The 19,612-nt window shown below is 45.2% G+C and overlaps 1 protein-coding gene across 2 annotated transcripts in view; it reads right to left on the bottom strand.

The window, feature by feature from the left end:
• Window positions 1-19,612, bottom strand: part of LOC115253526 (chaoptin-like) — a 256,460-nt gene that overhangs the window by 85,778 nt on the left and 151,070 nt on the right. The gene's annotated exons all lie outside the window — the stretch shown is intronic.

The raw sequence follows: 19,612 nt of genomic DNA, 5'->3' as shown, positions 1-19,612 counted from the left end.
TGGGACACTCGTAACAAGTTCCGGAAAACTACCAATTGTCCGAAACACAGTATGAAACTATTATCTTGCTAACCGTTTTTATCAGGTTGCCTAAAGAGTCGTGATTTGATGTGTCGCATGCATGGGTTTGGTTTACATTCAAATTTGGCCTCTTTCGGCGGGACAGAGCTGGTGTAGGCCCAATAAACCACCCGTAAAAATCTCCATTACGAATAACATAGGAGAAAATACGAATCGATACAATCGACAAAGACCCACGTGACGAAAAAAGGACTACGATTGCAAACTTGGAACATGGAATTGTAAGTCATTTGATTTCGCTGGATGTGACAGGATAATCTACGACGAACCACATTCCCGCAACTTCGACATCGTGGCGTTACAGGAACATTGTTGAACTGGACAGAAAGTGTGGAAAAGCGGGCATCGAGCGGCTACCTTCTAGCAAAGCTGCGGCACAAACAATGAACTGGGAACAGGATTTATAGTGTTGGGTAAGATGCGACAACGTGTGATCGAGTGGCAGCCGATCAACGCAAGAATGTGCATGTTGGCGTTTCTTCAACTACAGCATCATCAACGTCCACTGTCCACACGAAGGGAGACCTGATGACGAGAAAGAAGCGTTCTACGCGCAGTTAGAGCAAACATACGATGGTTGCTCGCCGCGTGACGTGAAGATCGTTGTCGGCGACATGAACGCGCAGGTAGGAAGGGAGGAAATGTACAGACCGGTAATCGGGCGAAACAGCCTGAACGCCGTATCGAATGATAACGGCCAGCGATGCGTAAACTTTGCAGCCTCCCGTGGTATGGTAGTCCGAAGCACCTTCTTCCCCCGCAAAGATATCCACAAAGCCACCTGGAGATCACCCGACCATCAAACAGAAAACCAAATCGACCACGTTCTATCGACGGTAAATTCTTCTCGGATATAACCAATGTCCGCACATACCGCAGTGCGAATATAGATTCGGATCACTACATAGTCGCTGTATGCATGATTGCATGCGCTCAAAACTTTCGACAGTTATCACCACGCGTCGAAGTCGAACGCCGCGGCTCAACATCGAGCAGCTGCGTAACGTAGAAGTGACTCAAGACTACTCGCAGCAGTTAGCAGTGGCCCTACCAACGGGAAAGCAGCTTGGTGCAGCTACACTTGAAGATGGTTGGAGGGACATCCGATCATAGGTAGTACCTCGGCTGCAGCGCTAGGCTTCGCGACTCCAAATCACAGAAACGACTGGTTCGATGACGAATGTAAACAGTTGAAAAAACGAGAAGAATGCAGCATGGGCGAGAATGCTGCAACACCGTACGAGAGCGAATGAGGCACGTTACAGACAGGCGCGGAACAGGCAGAACTCAGTCTTCCGGATGAAGAAGCGCCAGCAGGAAGAACGAGATCGCGAAGAGCGAGATGGAAGAGCTGTACCGCGCTAAGGAAACACGAAAGTTCTACGAGAAGCTGAACCGCTCGTGTAGAGGCTTTGTGCCATACGCCGACATGTTCCGAGACAATCTCGGGAATATTCTCACGAGCGAGCGTGAGGTAGATGGCGGCAGCATTACGATGAGCACCTCAATGCACACTGGGCCAGAAACAGAGATTAGCAAGACAAAACCTCTAGCACATTGGGGTTACGTGCTATCAAGTTGGTGTCTTCGGCAAAGTTGTTGGGTTTTATCTGTGCCTCAAATTGCGCTTGGAATTTAGTTCGTGAAACCGCCGCATAGGTGGCGCTGTGGTGCTAACTTTTTTATTTCACATCCTAGAGCTTTGGCGTCTTCGGCAAAATTGTAGAACAGGCAAAAATATGAATAGTTGTCGAAGATACCAAAACGGTAGCTCTTAAAATAACAAAGTTACATTGAATTTTATAAACGAACGACTTAAGTTTTCGTTTTTGTGTCATTATCTTGTTTTTCAGCCTACATGTTTCCATGGCAACAGAAAACAAAATCGCAGTAGTCGAACAGGATCGTACATTTGAAATTGTATTTCACTCTTGCAACAATCATGCGTTTTGAGGAATAATATATACATTTGTATTACTAGTAGAAATTCCTGTATTAGTGTATATGAATGTTATATCGCTAGCTGTCGATGTGCACCTTCCTGATTTTGCCCGAATCAAACGCATTTTTCGTAGGTGAATTCACTTCTAGTATCTAGTACTTTTGTTTCATGCATTTTAAAATCAAATCAGAAACAATATTAACAGCAAAACTGAAGAACTTATCAGATAAAAGTTAACAAATTATCCATTCACGACCTTTGTGGGTTGTGAAGATAGCGGACAAAAGGTATATTAATTCACTTATATATTTATTATATTAAGTATGATTGAAGTAAGGCGCCAGCCACAAATTACGTAACGCTCTAGGGGGAGGGGGGGGGGATATGGCCAAGCGTTACGGCCCATACAAAAATTTTCGGGTTTTCATACAAAAAAACGGAGGGGGGAGGGGGGGGGGGGGTAAAAAAAATTCGATTTAAGCGTTACGTAAAAAATGGATGCTGCATAAGCAGCATTAGCATGCGGAATATTGCGGGATTTTTCTAGAAAATAAAACTGTCGATGAATTAGGTGGAATCTTAAACTACCTATGATCAGTCCCATATATGCTGGGTTTCCTATTCATATGCGATCATGGGCAGTATATGAAAATTAAAATCAATCGCCCCGATGGTGAAATGTTTTAAAAGATGCTCGTCAACTCATTACGCTTGATATAATAATTAGGGTGTAAGTGTCATAAGTAATCTCACGCTCCCAAATTCATCCTATTTGTAAACAAGCGATTACGGCACCGTTTGATTCCGTTTGTGCTCAATTCTAACAAAAGTACATAAATAAGAAACAAAACAAACAGCGCTTCAATGCCGTGTTCTTCGTAGGATGAAAAGGGTACGAATACTCTATTAGTGAAATAAAAAAAATCTACCTCTAGCCATTCTGCTATTTTGTAATCACACTTATTTGGATGCACGACAATCTGGAATTTGTGGTGGGCGTGAAGTGAGTGGCAGCGTCTTGTTGCGGTCCCGAATGTTTAAAAAGATTCAAGAAACGAATTTACTAACCTACATGCGTTTCATTCAGGCAAAATCAGGAAGCTGCAGATTACGCTATATCACTCATATACACTAAAACAGGAATTTCTACTAGTAATACCTAGACAAATGTATGTATTATTCCTCAAAACGCATGATTGTTGCAAGAGTGAAATACAATTTCAAATGTACGATCTTGTTTGACTACTGCGATTGTTTTTTTTCTGTTGCCATGGCAACATGTAGGCTGAGAAACAAGATAATGACATAAAACCGAAAATTTAAGTCGTTCGTTTATAAAATTCAATGTAACTTTGTTATTTTAAGAGCAACAGTTTTAGTGTCTTCGACAACTATTCATATTTTTGCCTGTTCTACAACTTTGCCGAAGACGCCAAAGCTCTAGGATGCGAAATAAAAAAGTTAGTACCGCAGCGCCACCTATGCGGCGGTTTCACGAACTGAATTCCAAGCGCAATTTGAGGCGCAGATAAAACCCAACAACTTTGCCGAAGACTTCAACTTGATAGGACGTAACCCCAATGTGCTAGAGGTTTTGTCTTGCTAATCTCTGTTCCTGGCCCAGTGTGCAATGGCGACGTTGCAAGCACAGAAGGGGGCGACTAAGGGGGCAGCAGGGACGAAAGTCCTGGGGCCTGACGCACCCCCGCTTGCGAGTCAGCTGCGTAGTCGCAGGCTAAGAATAGGACTAACCCCAATTCAAGGTGTCAAGCGACCCGTGCTGAGGAATGAGTGATCGAGGGGGTGAAAAAGATGCTCGATCTTTAACGGAGCCTGTGGGGTACCTTGGCACCCCCCACAGTAAGCTGTCCCTTACCGCGTTAATGCAGGGCTCTGGCGTGGTGGACATTCTTTCCCGTGCTACTCGTGGGATTTAATCATGAAGTCAAATAAACAAAATCAATATCTAGGTGGAAATAGTGGTGGGATCAACCCCTTCGCAAGAAGCGGGTTGATGAGATCTCCGACAAGGAGAAGTGAGGAGATAGGCGCTGGGAGTTGCGTACGCAGCTCAAGCGTGGGTGCTCCAGTCCACTTCCCGGCGAGCCAGCCGGTGGAGGTTATGGACGGATCGTGGTTGTTTAGGGCCGTCAACCGAGAATCCAAAGGACGGTCCGCAATAGAGGTGGCTGAGCAGCAGCTTGGCAAAATCATCGAGTTTGCGTCCACTAAGTCGAACAGAAGCAAGGACCTGAAAACGGCCTTGCTTCGACTTAGGGCGTCGATCGACGATGCCAAGCAGGAGCACGCGGCACTCGCGTTGCTGACTGCTGCAGCAGCGGAGCCTGCAATTGAGAAAGTGCTGAAGTTTACCCAAATGGAGGCCTTCTCCTTCGCAGGAAGTCCGAATAAGGCGGAAGCGACTGCTCGCGACAAACGGGGCAAGCAATCGCAGAAGCGGGCGAGGCAACCGTCAGGCGAGGAGCTGTCTGGCGGTGCCCGCAAGGCCAGGCGAATCATTACCCCGAAAGTCTGTAATAATGCCGGAAGGTCGGACCCCAGCCAGGGTTCCCGGAAAGCTGGGAAGGGTGGGCCTGAAAAGGCTGGCCCGTCTCGGAACGATGGGAACAAGGGGTTGCGACCTCTGGTGGGCCCTCAACAGCCACAGAGCAGGGCGATCCAAGGGGAGGACCCCCCTTGGACGAAAGTAGAGCGGAAGAGGAAGAAGAAGGCGAATCCGCAGGTAGTAGCGCAGGACGCCAAGCCAAGGCGTAGGAGGGCAGGTGCCAAGCGCAAGAAAGGCGACGCGATCGTCATCAAGACGGAACAGTCCAAGTACTCGGATGTCTTGAAGATGATGCAAAGCGACGCCAAGCTTGAGGGTCTTGGAGCCGACGTACGCAGTATTAGACGTACTCGTACGGGCGAGATGATCCTGAGCACAAGGGCGCCGCCTATAAGAGGCTGGCAGAAGAGGTCCTTGGTGAGGGTGTGCAGGTGAGGGCTCTGACACATAAGGACTCTGAAGGTCAAGGACATTGATGAGATCACCGAAGTGGAAGAGCTCGTCACGGCACTGCGGCAACAGTGCGATGTGCAGGTGGCCGCCGCAGCCGTTAAGCAACGGAAAGGGCCAGCAGGGACACAGATAGCTTTGGTTCAGCTACCTGTGGCGGACGTCAAAAAGTCCGTTAAAGTAGGGAGCATATGAGGTGGGTTGGTGTGTATGTCACCTGACATTTCACGAGCCACCAGAGGTTTGCTTCAGGTGTCTGGAACCAGGACACAAGTCGTGGGACTGCAAAGGCCCTGACAGGCACAAACTCTGTGATGCGGCGCTGAAGGTTATAAGGCATCTGCATGATCTGCACCGGGAAATCCTCGAACAAGACATCCGATGGGTGGTCCAAGGTGCCCGGCCTTCAAGAAAGCCGCAGTGAACAACAAATCACAGTGCAGGTAACGCAGCTGAACCTGAACCACTGTGATGCGGCTCAGCAACTGCTTTGTCAGGCGGTTTCTGAGTGGGAGACGGATATCGCCATCATATCGGGCCCATACCGAGTACCCGCCGGCAACGGCAACTGAGTCGCGGATGGGACCAGAAAAATGGCGGCGATATGAACGACGGGTAAATACCCCGTCCATGAGTTGGTGTCTACTACCTATGAGGGCTTCGTGGTCGCCAATGTAAACGGGGTCTTCTTCTGTAGCTGTTATGCGCCTCCGCGGTGGCCGATCGAGCGGTTCACGCAAATGCTGGACCGCTTAACGACCGTGCTAACAGGGCGAAGGCCGGTGGTAATAGCGGGTGACTTTAATGCCTGGGCCATGGAATGGGGAAGCCGTTTCACGAACCAGCGGGGTCAGATCCTGCTAGAAACACTGGCCATCGTAGATGTCGACTTGGCTAATGTCGGTACCAAGAGTACCTTTAGTTGAAACGGAGCGGAGTCAATTATTGACGTGACCTTTTGTAGTCCTGGCTTAACAAGTAGTTCGAACTGGAGAGTAGATGATGGCTACACTCACAGCGACCACCTGGCGGTTCGCTACATTATCGACTACAACAACAGCAGACAGCGGATAGAAGAAAAGGCGGCTAGGCCAAGGCCAAGCCCTCGCAGGTGGAAGACATCATACTTCGACGAAGGGGTATTTAGGGAGGCGCTCCGCCGTGAGCGAAACTTATTCGGTTTAGACGGCGACGAGCTGGTAGCGGTGCTCTCACGTGCGTGTGATGCGACCATGCCTAGGCGAGTCCACCCTAGATATGGGAGGCCACCGGTTTACTGGTGGACCGACGCGATCGCGGACCTGCGCCGTGCCTGCCTACGGGCTAGGCGGCGGATGCAGCGAGCACGATCAGAGGAAGAGCGAAACGAACGGCGGGTGGTGTTCGCCGCTGCAAAAGCCGCGCTCAAGACCGAGATAAGAGCAAGCAAAAAGGCCTGCTTTGAGGGTCTCTGTCAGAGTGCCAATACGAACCCGCGACGCCTACAGGATCGTTATGGCCAAGACGAGAGGTGTGATGGCTCCTATAGAGCAATCTCCAGAGATGTTGGAGGGGATCATTGGAGGACTTTTTCCGCGTCATGATCCTAGTCCTTGGCCTCCTTTCGTAGGACAGCCGGGGACTGGGGCTGGCGATGAGGAGAGGGTCACCGATGTGGAACTTGCGGGGATAGCTAAGTCCCTTAGCGTAGGTAAGGCCCCAGGTCCGGACGGAGTTCCGAACCTGGCCTTAAAAGTAGCTATTGCAGAGGCTCCCGAGATGTTCAGGTCTGCTATGCAGAAATGCCTGGACGAGGGAGTTTTCCCAGAAGCTTGGAAGAGGCAGAGCCTGGTTCTATTGCCAAAGGCGGGGAAACCACCCGGAGACCCGTCGGCATATAGACCAATATGCTTGATTGACACGGCGGGGAAAGTGCTCGAAAAGATCATCCTCAATAGAATGTTAAGGTTCACCGAGGGCGAAAATGGTCTTTCGAGCAACCAGTATGGCTTCCGGAAGGGGAGGTCCACCGTAGACGCTATCTTGTCGGTTACAAAAACCGCCGAGAAAGCAGTCGAGCCTAAGAGGAGTTCGCTTTTGCGCGGTAGTGACTCTGGATGTAAGGAATGCGTTTAATAGCGCCAGCTGGTCTGCTATTGCCGATGCGCTCTTGCGTCTGGGGATACCGGAGTACCTGTACAAGATTCTCGGAAGTTACTTTCAGAATCGTGTACTAGTTTACGACACGGAGGTGGGTCGGAAGCGCTTTCACATAACCTCAGGAGTCACGCAAGGTTTCATCCTGGGTCCGGTGTTATGGAATGTCATGTACGACGAGGTGTTGAGGTTGGAGTACCCAGTGGGAGTGGAGATTGTCGGATTTGCCGACGACATTACGCTCGAAGTCTACGGTGAAACGATCGAGGAGGTGAAGTTGACTACCGACCACTCGATCAAGGTTGTGGAGGCGTGGATGCGATCCAGGAAACTGGAGCTGGCTCATCACAAGACAGAGGTGACGATTGTTAACAACCTGAAGTCGGAGCAGCAGACGGAGATCAGTGTAGGAGAGTGTACTATCCTGTCAAAGCGCTCCGTCAAACACTTGGGCGTGATGATCGATGATAAGCTTACCTTCGGTAGCCACGTCGATTATGCCTGTAAAAGAGCCTCCACAGCTATTGCGGCACTGTCCCGGATGATGTCCAACAGCTCTGCGGTGTACGCCAGTAAGCGCAAGCTTCTGGCTAGTGTTGCTACGTCCATACTTAGGTATGGCGGCCCGGCGTGGGGCACCGCGCTAAGTACTAAATGCTACCGACTGGTATGGTGCCTATCAGCATTCTTATCAGTGAGGACATGGAGTGCTTCGAAATGCGCGGCACAAGTGGCATACGCAGGACTGCCAGGATGGCCTCTATGGTCAAATGGCAGCGCGCGTGGGACAGTTCCACCAAAGGAACGTGGACCCATAGGTTGATACCGAGGGTAGATAGTTGGATTGATAGGCGCCATGGGGAAGTTACATTCCACCTGACACAGGTCCTTACAGGTCATGGTTGCTTCCGACAGTATCTAAAACCGTTTCAGGCATGGGGATTCTCCCGAATGCCCAGTGTGCAATGGTTTAGAGCAGTGAATCAAAATTCAACCATCGCGCAACAATAATGACAATGTCGCAACCTGTATTTGTTACGACAAACAAACCCATGCAACATAAGTTTGTCCCAACTTGAAAATAATGGGATTAATATCGTACACCACGAGTTTAGAGATTTTTAAGCCTTGCATTGCGATTTTCGAACGGTAACTTCGAGTCGGTAAACACTGCAACTCTGGTGAAGCTCTATCATCAAACAGTTTCGACTTTGGGTTAGCAATAACTGATTATTCACGAGTTGAAAAGTACGCAACAAATTCAGCTTCCGTTTTGTCTGCAACAAAAAATTTCGAGATCATGTCATTATCTGTTACCAGTAGGGATAAAGAGTAATCGTCGCACCTTCTTTGTTACTTGTTTTGTGCCTCTTTTGTCTGACAATTCTCTACACTGGTTTAGAGGAAACGGCGGAACACGTTTTGTTCGTGTGCCCGCGTTTTCGCACAATGCGTGACCGCATGCTTGCCACATGCGGGGAGGACACAAACCCGGACAACTTGGTCCAGAGGATGTGTAGGGATGAGTTTAGCTGGAACGCCGTTTCAACCAAGGAATTGGCATCCCTGTCCCACCAATGCAATGTTTTCGTAGCCAGCATAACAGCGGCTCAAGCGTAGGGCTCAACCCAAGCAGCACCTGCAACATCATCCCAAATGTGGCTTTCTATGCTTTGGCCCAAATGAGTTACTCTAAAAGCACACGCAACTTCCACCTTGTCAGTTGAGTTGCATTTAAATTCCGAATTTCGTAAAGTTGCTGCTTTGTTTCATAGGAATCACAAGCTACCTCGTGTTTGACGGAGGCGGAGCTTACATATTCCTCACAAGTGACAATACAGTCAGCTTGCATTAAATATGCTATGTAACACACATAAAACACCTTACTCTGATTTGTTTGTTCAGATTAAGTTCCAAATGTGTTGCGGAAAACTTGCGCGTCTTTTCATTTTGACAGTTCTCTAACTTGTGACAAAGAAGGCGCAATGAAGTAACACATAACTTTAATGGCTTTTATGGTGTATCGAGCAGCAATTCTCTCACAGAGCTTCTGGTGTAGTATGTAAGGTGAGTGGTTAATACTCTTGGCGTCCATGGTTCGAGTCTGGTCAAATTTTTAACATTTTTTTTATCATTCCCCCTAGCTCAAGTTGCATAACGATTCAAAATCTGCGCTTTTTGCGTTTCAAAGAAAAAGCAATTGTGTTCTGTCGTCCTTAATACGAACAGTGAATAAATTGCAATGATGTTGCTGTTACTGGCTTGGCAACAAGTCGTGTTGCTTGGGAAGCTGACAACCTATCTTTCAACACAGCAGCATAATTTTAATGCGGGGTAAGAAAACAAGAAGACCATAGCAGCCCCCTGGTTTCAACGGCTATCACCCATATCGTCTGGGAGCTACAGAGGAAGTGGCGCGTGGACTCGGAGAGTGGATAGTCCAGATGCAGTACAAGAGGTGGTCCAGGGGTTCGGAGTCGGCTTCGTAGGTCATACCGGTGCCCTGCGGTCGAGATCGACCCTTACAGCGATTAAGTGGCCGCGGAAAGGAAGTCCCGGTAGCGGTGCTGCGGCTAAAAAAAAACAACAAAGCTGCTGGAGTAGATCAACTATCAAGCGAGCTTCTAAAATACGATGGAGAAACACTGGTGAGAGCACTACACTGGGTCATTACCAAGATTTGGGAGGAGGAAGTATTACCGGAGGAATGGATGGAAGGTATCGTGTGTCCCATCTACAAAAAGGGCGACAAGTTGGATTGCGGGAACTACCGTGCGTTCACAATACTGAGCGCTGCCTACAAGATACTCTCTCAAATTTTATGCCGCCGTCTATCACCGACTGCAAGAGAGTTCGTGGAGCAATATCAGGCTGGATTTATGGGTGAACGCGCTATAACAGACCACATGCTCGCCATCCGCCAGGTGTTGCAGAAATGCCGCGAATAAAACGTGCCCACACATCACTTGTTCATCGATTTCAAATCGGCGTATAACTGATACGATTGATCAAGGCGACGATGGATCGAGTGATGTACGTAGTTCGAGTATCAGGGACACTCTCGAGTCACTTCGAATCTCGCCGAGGTTTATGGCAAGATGATGGTCTTTCGTGCTTGCAGTTCAACATTGCTTTAGAGGGTGTAATTAGGAGAGCGGGGATAAACACGAGTGGAACGATTTTCACGAAGTCCGTTCAGCTGCTTGGTTTCGTTGATGATATTGATATTATTGCTCGTAAATTTGAGACGATGGCGGAAACGTACATTCGACTAAAGAGTGAATCCAGGCGAATCGGATTAGTCATTAATGTGTCGAAGACAAAGTACATGATGGCAAAGGGCTCCAGGGAGGAATCACTGCGCCCGCCACCCCGAATTAATATCGACGGTGATGAAATCGAGGCAGTTGAAGAATTCGTGTACTTGGGCTCACTGGTGACCGCCGACAACGACACTAGCAGAGAAATTCACAGGCGCATTGTGGCAGGAAATCGTGCTTACTTTGGACTCCGCAGAACTCTACGATCGATCAAAGTTCGCAGTAACACGAAGTTAACTATCTACAAAACGCTTATTAGACCGATGGTTCTCTATGAGCACGAAACATGGACCCTACGTGCCGAGGATCAACGCGCCCTTGGAGTTTTCGAATGGAAGGTGTTGCGTACCATCTACGGCGGAGTGCAGATGGAAAACGGGACTTGGAGAAGGCAAATGAACCACGAGCTGCATCAGCTGCTGAGAGAACCAACCATCGTCCATACCGCGAAAATCGGGAGGCTACGGTGGGCAGGTCACGTCATCAGGATGTCGTATAGCAACCCGACCCGAGGGTCTCCAGTTAGCCTAGTGGTTAAGGCTAAGGATCGCCAATCCGGAGACGGCGGGTTCGATTCCCGTTCCAGTCGGGAAAATTTTCTCGACTCCCTGGGCAAAGCGTATCATTGTACTTGCCTCACAATATACAAATTCATGCAATTCTTCATTACACCAACGAACCTAACCTCAAAATGACTGACAATTCTCAGGTCATTTTGACAGATGTAACATGAGCATGAAAAGGACGGCAACAAGATCGATAATGTAGAATATGTTATCCGTCTTTTTCGAGCATGTGTGTGGTCTGTCAAAATGACCTGTGAATTGTCAAACATTTTCATGGCTAGCTTTGTTAGTGTAATGGAGAATGGCAGGCAAATAAAGCCCTTCAATTAACAACTGTGGAAGTGCTCAAAGAACACTAAGTTGAAGAGAGGCAGGCCAAGTCCCAGTGGGGACGTCGAGCAATAAAGAAGAAGAAGATAGCAACCCGACTAAAATGGTTCTCGAGAGTCATCCGACCGGTACAATAGGGTGGGGCTAATTTCAAAAAATCTCTCCGATATATGATTTCCCAAGTGGAAAATGATCTACTAGTCGAAATAAGTCAGCTGTACAAAATTTAGCGATTTCGGTTGATATTTAGGGGTGGCGCAAAGGGTTCAAGTGAAATTTTTGCTAGAACAAACTTTCAAAAATCATTTTAAATTTCAAACTTATTTTTTCTAGACTAAATCGGTGATTCTAGAACCCAATTGGGTCAAATTTGTGCTCAAAATTGCGATATCTCTACTGTGGTTTCTGAGATATTTGAAAAAAAATGTCGTTTTTCAGTATTTTTTGGGTTTGGTACCAAAATATGACATTTTTCTCAAATATCTCGGAAACCAGTGGAGATATCGCAATTTTGAGCACAAATTTGGCCCAATTGGGTTCTAGAATCACCGATTTAGTCTAGAAAAAATAAGTTTGAAAATTAAATTTGAAATGATTTTTGAAAGTTTGTTCTAGCAAAAATTTCACTCAACCCTTTGCGCCACCCCTAAATATCAACCGAAATCGCTCATTTTTGTACAGCTGACTTATTTCGACTAGTAGATCACTTTCCACTTGAGAAATCATATATCGGAGAGATTTTTTGAAATTAGCCCCACCCTACCGGTACAAGAAGACGTGGATCGCAGCGAGCCAGGTGGGTCGACCAAGTGGAGGACGATCTGCGGACCCTACGCAGAGTGCGGAACTGGAGACAAACAGCCATGGACCGAGTGGAATGGAGACGGCTACTATGTACAGCAGTGGCCACCCAGGCCTTAGTCTGATCGGTAAGTAAGGCTAAGGACGATCTTTGGTGGCATGCAGGAGTACGGTGGATGACGACGAAGAATTAACCGCAAGCTCTACGGTGAACCCAGCATCCAGAAGGTTGTCGAGGCTGGAAGGATACGTGTTCACAAGAAATCGGGATGGTATAAAACGACGTGGTGGGATAGCCAGACCTAGAGTGATTTGGTGAATGTAGGACGTTCTCGAAGGTGGAGGGAGAGAAGCAGCAGCGAACCAAAATGTATGGCGTATTATTGTGGACCCAGTTCTATTTGAAGATGTTGAACTGAATAACTGCCGGCCTCAACCCATAATGTGATCGCAACTACCCCAAATCTATCACGAATGGGTCATAACTTCGAATAGTTCAGGATACCGCTGTTTGTATTGATACATAAGTATTATAAAAAATGCGAAGTAAATCACATGGTAAAAAGCTAAAGATCGATGAATCCAGGTTCCTTATAGCGTAAAAAACGCGAGCACCAAGTGAGTTGACGCTGCTCTGTTTTGGGATCACGAACCGGTGGTAGAACTCGCATCATCATCACCGGCGTCATCACAGACGCAGTTTGTTTTGGTGCCGTTGCTGCCATCCAATTCCCATGTTGTTGTTTCGCCCCCAACATCATATACTGCCTTAGCGGCCCCGCCGAGAACACGAACGTATGCGGTGCATGAACTGCATGCAAAACGGAGCAAAGGTAGTTAGCTATACCTTACCTACCATCCACACAGTAAAACACGATCTGAAGTGGGTCAACCGGTTTCAGCTTGACCCTACCAAAGACGAAACAAACGGAGCGAGCTCGCGTTTAGGAGGGCACCGCACATCCATCCAGACCAGAAGAGAGTGCACGCAAACACAATCTACGCTGCTGCAGGGACCAAGCGCAAAAGTCGATGACTCATTCATTGAATGGGACGCACGATTTGTAAGATATGCGCCTTGTTTGGGCGAAGAAACTGAAACGATGCCAGTTTAGTCGCGGCTGTCTCGGTCGGCCAAGGTAGTAAATCAAAATTGAATCCACATGGTGGCGCCAGCAGCCAGCAGTGGAAGCGTGGCCAACCGTGCGTCTCCATTGAGCGTTTTCAAAGGAATTCAAATTAATTTAGAAATTTGTTTTTTTCCATTAATTATAATTGTTTATAAATATACAAGTTATCCTTTCTTTATTTTTACGATTCAAGTAGCATCAGAATTCAAAATCTCACTTGGGTTATAAAGAACATGCCATATTGATGGAAATTTCCCAAGCGAACGAACTGGTGACTTATTCCAACACAAAAGGGGAACAATCCACAAATTTATGATTTCCTTCATGCCACAATTTTAGCCCCAAATTGACCTGCATCCTTTATGATGTCACCAACAACCAACAACGGCCCGGCTTCCAAGTCAGAGTCGGTTTGCTCCTCTTCTTCGGCGTGGCGGTGAGGAAGGCAGCATTCAACAGTTTTCCTCTCTCTACTACGAAACCAACTGCCACAATGCGGTTGGAGAATGGGAATCTCAAAGCTGGAACTTGGCTCGCCCTCGGTTTCGCACTTTCGAACCATTGGCGTTATCAGAAAATATGTTGTGAAAGGGGTCCAGAAATGTTATCATAAGTCCCCTAATAAAACTAGAAAATCATTGGCTAGTTGCTCTCATGTTTTTCTGCAAGTGAATTAGAAGTAAATAATATATTGGACAAAATTGAAACCATCTAACCAATTCCGCTCCTCATATAAGCTGTCTCATTTTCAGCTCAGCGCATAAACTGTGTAGACGCGACCTATTTCAATTCAAATGATATTTGAAGGACTTCTAGAAAAAAAAAAATACACTGAAAGTAACATTCATCGCGTATCTATGTTAGGTGACATATAATTTTATTTTTCTTACCTTACTCTTTGATTTTTTTTTATTATTTTTCTGTAGAAAGCTGACTTCCAGCCTTAACGATAACGATAACAATCGCAAATTAAACACAGCAATTTTAATATTTTTGTATTTAATTTGCAATTGTTGCAAGTGTTGTGCTAGCTAAGATATGACCGCATGGTTGACGTACGACTACGCCAAACGTGGTTTTGCACATTAGTCAGCTGTAGCAGTTCCCCGTTCAATTACATTTCGGTTGTTCACATTTCGCAAATTTTACCATCGCTTGGTACCTATTCATATCCTGTTCGCCCTTACATATGTACTCAGTAATGCAACACGATATACGCTATAGGTGATCTACTCACGTTACGGGCTCCGTCAGCGGTCGAGTATCTTTTAAATCTCCTCAACTATGCATATACATCAGCAGCCAGCAAGGGTCGCATAACATCTTGGATGAGGTTCCCTGTTTAGTGGGCTTTTACCCTCGGAACAGGCGGCCCAGTGGTTTTCTAAGCCGACAGTTTTAACAGGCATAAAAAAGGAGTAAGAAGAAATAGAAACTGGAGCTTGGTGGCGCCAAGCCAAGGAGAGGGGTAAAAACCCAACTAACAATTACAGCGGCCGTTCGTTCGTTGCGAAATGTTGACTTTGCAACGAGCGAATGCCATTCGCTAATTGCTACGTCACTTTGACACTAAAGGGCATCGAAATGCACTGACAGCATAACTAACAGCACGAATTTGACACTTGATTGCTTTTTAGTTGCAAAAAACTTGTCAAATTTTGCCATTAGCGGACTTGCAACTTAAAAGCGTTGCAACGAACGAGTTTGCAACGAGCGAACGTCCGCTGTACTAACAATTACAATTACTAAAAAAAGGACTGAACATAAATCCTTCTAAAACCACGATCGTGCCTTTAACACGACGGAGAAAATTAGCAACTACTTAACTTAAAATTGAAAGGAACTTTTTTGGAACTTTCAGATACAGTTATATCTTCAGACTCTAGTTTAATTTAAAAACACTTCACTAATACTTTACTTTTGCAAAAGAAAGTCGAGCACTTGACACTGAAGAAGTCTGTAAGTCACAGACGAAATAGGCCTATCTGTCCGAAGATAAGCACAGTAGTAGAATTAAAAGGAATTTGCTCGTCCTTTCTAGTTTTTCTTTAAAAGAGTTATTCATTTTTTATTTTCTTTTGCAAAAGTAAAGTATTAGTGAAGTGTTTTTAAATTAAACTAGAGTCTGAAGTAACAAGTTCTACTAAAAGCTCTAAAGTAATAGTAAAGAGAGTATATCTTGACAGTAAACTAAATTGGAACTTACATCTCGAGCAGGTGGTTGATAAAGGCGCAAGTGCTCTATGGATTAGTAAGAAAACTTTTGGGAAAAAATGGGGATTGGAACCGAAAATGATCCACTGGATTTATTCAGCAATTGTGAGACCAAGAGTTACCTATGCGTCACTGGTCTGGTGGCCTAAAACAAATGGAAGATTAGCACAAAAGAAGCTACTCTTTCAATTACTGGTGCGAAGTACACCGTCTAAAGCGCTTGACATTTTACCGTGGTTTAATAATGATCGGACTTCGGCTCCTATTCAGCAGTGGTGGATTAGCTCAGAACATTATGGTTAACAATTGAACAACAGATTAATTCAGCTGTTGTACAGTAAACAACACATGTTGTTCATCATGTAGTCTGAGTAAAAGCTCATTTTACAGATACGTATACTAATTTTTACATGAACTTAACAAGAAGCAGAAAAAGGTCTTGTTAAACTATATAGTAAAGGAATTACTGCGAGTCGAATAAAAATCTTATTTAACGCTTGAAAAGTGATTTAAATTATCATTGTAAATATCGATACTTGATCCATACAAAAAATTGAATATTGGCTACTTTTTCAATTGAAAATGCATTTGTACAGTAATGTGTACAGCATAATTTTAGCTCAGCTATAATTACTATTTAATAGCAACAATTCAACATGCATGCTTGTTTGCGGCTTGTGATTGTTAGTTGGAAAGGGAGACGCCGTCGTCACCAAGATTGACGAATCTAATCTTTGCGATCCTGATGGCTATGAGAAGCGATGGCAAATCCACGAATGTTGGATCCGAAGTACACAGTATTCGACGTACTCGTACATGTGAAATGATCCTCCTGCCAAGTGTGATAAAACCCGTAAGGGCCGGAAGAGGTTCTTGATAAAGGTCAAAATCTGGACAAGATCACGGACGCGGAAAAGCTCGTCATGGCACTGTCTTTGTATAGCTACCTGTGGTGGACCTGTGGTCAAAGTAGGAAAGCTTGTGAGCTGGTCGCATGGTTGGTTTGTCCGCTAGGCATACACGGGATATCGTAGGCTTGTTTCAGGTATTTTGTAGGCGATGTGGAAATCCGTAAACAGCACCAGACGAGAGGTCCAAAGTGCCCGGCTTCAAGAGTGTAATATATTTCCTGCGCATCCCTAGCGCTTTCATCGGTTGATCCCGAGATGTGAAACGAGTAATCGTCTGAGCCGAAGGTCTCAGTAGACGAATGTAATAGTAGTTTACGCAACAAGGTGCATAATGACGATTTTTACAGCATGAATCGTGCATTTATCCAGCGAGGCTTGCCGAGTGCTGGAAAAATCGAGTTCTGCACCGAGTTGCGTACAACGTTTTTTGCAACTTCATAAATTACCCTTGAGGATAGTTTTCAACAAAACTTTTTCATCAAACTGCACACTGATGTTCATAGCCAATGTTTAGGAAAATCTGATCTATTAAGGTTATACTGTGCAGTTGTCACAATTTTTCAAAACTGCGTCCAGAAAGCATAAAGAAGTTGACCAAAACTGAAAACAGTACTGTAATGGTTCATTACGCAACGCAAATCAGTGCTGTAATGAATCATTACAGCACTGTTAATTAGGTGTGGGAAAGTAGGCCTTTTCCTGTCAGATTTGCGTAAGGTAAAACAGCCTATTACGATGAGAAATTGCAAAAAATAAATTAGACTTTAGTCTATTCTGAATATCCAAGCTTGAAGGTTGTTGTTAATTATATTCTCATCACATACTTTTAGCATATCTTGAAGATTGCGCTTTATGATTCCGTCCTATAATCTGTTTAGCTTAGATCGTTTGATCGCGTATCAAACGCTAGACTTAAAAGTGACGACGAGGAAAAAAAGCATTTATCGCGTGCAATTAAAGGTATTTCGGTATTGTGGATATTGAGTGATCATCCGTTCAGTAGCTGCATTGACTGCGGCGAGCTTGGCGGCGAGTATCTCCCTTGTTGGTAGATAAAAGGCAGACAATCAATCCTAGTTTCCAGCAGATAGCAGTTTCCAGCAGTAGCAACATCATAACGGACGTTTATGTGACTTATTGATCGGCCAATGAAGACGCTTGATATCCAAGTCTATCGGGTAAAGAATCATCACAATAGGATATCCATGGAACATATCGGTACCATGACACAGCGATTAACGTTTAGTATAATCAAGGCAATATCAAGGCAAATGTCACATGCTCCAGTCACAGCGCTCAATGGCGAGGATGAACTTCAGCAGATTCCAAGGCAAGGCGTTAAACGGTGGTATCAAGAGAACGATAGCGGTCACGAGCTGCAAATGCGGATGAGGAATGCTTTGGTGACTAGTTTAAAGCTGTATAAATCAATGACGATTAGGCAAGGCGACATTGGGCAAGACATCGGTGGACGAAGATCTAAGACGGAATCCGAAGGGATACGAGATTTGGAGATTAAAAGGCTTCATCAATGAACGTGCGGAAATCCGTATTTCGAGTTGTTCAGTTTATTATATAGTGTGTTCCTTAGGTTTATTACAATTAGTGTTGTTTCTGTTTATCAATTTGTGTACTGTATTTTTGATAGTCTAAGCATATGTCAAGTTCTGAATGAAATTCAACTTTGTAAAAGGGGAAGAATTGTTATATATTTCCTGCGCATCCCTAGCGCTTTCATCGGTTGAACCCGAGATGTGAAACGAGTAATCGTCTGAGCCGAAGGGCTCAGTAGACGAATGTAAAATAAATTAGACTTTAGTCTATTCTGAATTCCCTAGCTTGAAGGTTGTTGTTAATTATATCCTCATCACATACTTTTAGCATATCTTGAAGATTGCGCCTTATGATTCCGTCCTATAACACAAGTTTGTAAAATAAAACGAAAGTCGTGAACTTCTGTCAACGACCAAAATTTTTGAAGCAAAATTTAGTGCTGATTTCGAAACCGACCTTCAAAAAATTTTAAGTAGAACAGTGTTTGAGTTTTAGCTCAATATCGAGTTTTGACGGGCTTGGTGATCTAGTGGCTACCGCTTCTGATTCGTATGCAGAAGGTCATGGGTTCAATCCCTGGCCCGTCCCTTTTCATCCTACTTTGTATCTTTCTATCCACTTTCTCTCTCTCTCTCTCTCTCTCTTCTCTACATATACAACTCATGTATATTCATATGTTCATAGCCATCGCTAGAACCAGAAACGAATTGGAAAAAAGTCGTTTCCCTCACTTCCAATTTCCACTCACAGCACAGTGTATAATAACGCCTACAAGTTATACAACAAAAAGCGTGCTGTGCCGCTTGCCGCTCATTCACCACACAATCTATCACCTTACGAACACTATAAATAACCCCGATCGCATCACCGACCCAACGGTGACTCCCAGATCTCCCATCCTTTCCGTCTAACAAATACCCCAGTCCGTGCTGGATGTGGGGATGCAGAGGTGATCTCGGTCTTTAGTAGCAACAACCAGCGCACTCTAACATTCCTTTCCCTTCCCAACTGACTATAGGGACGTGGCCGGCGCCGGTATTGATCCAAAATGTATGAGCTGCTAGAATTGCACTTTGAGAATAAGTGGAGTGTCCCAGCCCTTATTCATTTGGATCTCAGTGCAATTGGTACCAGCTCAGATCAATAACGGAGTAGCAACCATTGACAAAAATTTTTTGAAGAAATGTATTTTTTCAATAAGAAAAAACCAACTTAAAAATTCTTTCTCGACGTTTAGTTGACATATCATATGTAGGCGAGTTACAGTAAAAATTGCAGCTCAATCGAAGCATTGATTACGGAGAATGAGATGTTTGAAGTGAGCGACTTTGCTTAAACATAGAACAAAAACCGATTTCAAATCCTCAACCTTGTATGGAAAGTCGAAAAAATTTCCGCTCTGCTGTAATTTTTTTCTTTCGCGTTTTCGAAATCAGCGCATGATTCTACACCAAAAATGATCATCAGCTTACCGAGTTCAAAAATGCTGTAAACTAGTGCTTTTTACCGTACAAAAATTGGCAATACCCACTATTTTTTTATTTTTTACAGCTTGATATGGATCCAAACTACCTGGGAAAAATTAAAGACATGTTTTGCAGGTAACTTGTT

The sequence above is a fragment of the Aedes albopictus genome, chromosome 1 (assembly GCF_035046485.1).
Source record: "Aedes albopictus strain Foshan chromosome 1, AalbF5, whole genome shotgun sequence".
NCBI classification, from domain to species: Eukaryota; Metazoa; Arthropoda; class Insecta; order Diptera; family Culicidae; genus Aedes; species Aedes albopictus.
The sequence above is the reverse complement of the archived record's forward strand: the minus strand, read 5'-3'. Positions and strand labels throughout refer to the sequence as shown.